The sequence below is a fragment of the Populus euphratica genome, unplaced genomic scaffold (assembly GCF_000495115.2).
Source record: "Populus euphratica unplaced genomic scaffold, PopEup_1.0 scaffold1802.1, whole genome shotgun sequence".
Lineage (NCBI taxonomy): Eukaryota > Viridiplantae > Streptophyta > Magnoliopsida > Malpighiales > Salicaceae > Populus > Populus euphratica.
Window position 1 is genome coordinate 29,923 of NW_011501634.1, and position 1,766 is coordinate 31,688.

The 1,766-nt window shown below is 38.6% G+C and overlaps 1 long non-coding RNA gene across 1 annotated transcript in view; it reads right to left on the reverse strand.

Moving 5' to 3' along the window:
* Positions 1 to 854: 854 nt before the first annotated feature.
* Positions 855 to 1,766, reverse strand: part of LOC105118194 (uncharacterized) — a 4,381-nt gene continuing 3,469 nt past the window's right edge. The window contains exon 2 of the long non-coding RNA XR_840906.1: positions 855 to 1,153. This is a non-coding gene — a long non-coding RNA (uncharacterized LOC105118194). The remainder of the gene's footprint in view (positions 1,154 to 1,766) is intronic.

Genomic DNA, 1,766 nt, shown 5'->3' on the forward strand with positions numbered 1-1,766 from the left:
TTGTTTTCAACATCATCTTAGAAGAATTTAAATTTTTAAAGGTATTTTGAATGTGTTCAACTTTTAACGTATTAATTTTATAATCACTGATTTTTAAGACATTGATATTGCTTGCTTTAAAAAAAAAATATAAAAAAATGAGAAAAATCAAAATTACAAAAAAAAAGAGAAAAGAAAAGAAAAAGAAAAGTTAAGGGACCAGTTTATAAACTTGGGAATATTTCTTCTATAAATACTGCTACAGTGAAATAGAAAAGGGGGAGAGAAATTTACACGGGGGAAAAATTTTGGGGAAGAGAAAAATTAAGAGGAGGGAAAAGAAAAAGGGTGACCTAGGGAAAGAAAAAAAAAATTGAGGGGGGGGGGGAGAAAAAAAGAAAGAACCCTAAACCTAAAAAATCCATTCTCCCCCTGTAGCTGGAGTCTCCCTTGGCCTTGAAAGCAAACCAGAGAAACCCCACACAAAGAGGCAAAAAACGCCGCTCACCTTCTGACCCTAGCCTTCACTTGATTTTCCTCTGCTAGTCATCAATACAGTGACAGTCACCCCCTCCCTTTGAAGAGAAAAAGACTAGAGTTTCCTCAGAACTCTCCAAAAAAAACCAAAAAAGCTCCCTCACTTTCCTTCTCTTAGTCGTTTACAGATAGCCCCCTCACTCTCCAGACCACTACAACTTAGCCACAACTATCGTTTCTCCCCCCTCTTATGGTTTTCAGACCCTTTTACGGTCATCGTCTCTCGGTCTCACTAGAGCCGCCTCACGTTTGGTTCCTACCCCGACCAGACCTCACAGATCATCCCTCTCCGTCACCAGCAATCCTCTACTACCTCAACACTTGTTAAAAGAGAAAGAGAGGAGAAGGGACTGAGCTTAATGTGGTCCGTTCCCCCTCCTTAGACCCTTGCTTGCCTCAACGCCGACCAAAGAAGAAGGAGGAGTCAACGATCTACCCAATCCAGCTGGTATCTGACAGTGCAAGTCGCTGGTGAGCCACTCCTCACTCCACAGCAGGTCGGCCACTTGAGAAGAAGGAAGAACAACAGATGGAAAACAAAACACAAACAAATCTAAAAACAATGAAAGAAAAAGTTAAAACAAACTTGCTTATGTGTGTTTTTGGGTGTTTTGCAGGTAACAACGTTGTTTATAGCCTACTGACACGACAAAAAGGTTGATGTCTTCTCCCAAGTGCAGGAGTGTCGAAGTAATAAATAACCCGGCAAGACCGGGGTCGAACCACAGGGAGGTTAATTGTAAAAATTAAAAACAACAATTATAAAACAACAACAACAACAACAACAACAACAACAACAACAACAACAACAACAACAACAACAACAACAACAACAACAACAACAACAACAACAACAACAACAACAACAACAACAACAACAACAACAACAACAACAACAACAACAACAACAACAACAACAACAACAACAACAACAACAACAACAACAACAACAACAACAACAACAACAACAACAACAACAACAACAACAACAACAACAACAACAACAACAACAACAACAACAACAACAACAACAACAACAACAACAACAACAACAACAACAACAACAACAACAACAACAACAACAACAACAACAACAACAACAACAACAACAACAACAACAACAACAACAACAACAACAACAACAACAACAACAACAACAACAACAACAACAACAACAACAACAACAACAACAACAACAACAACAACAACAACAACAACAACAACAACAACAACAACAACAACAACAACAA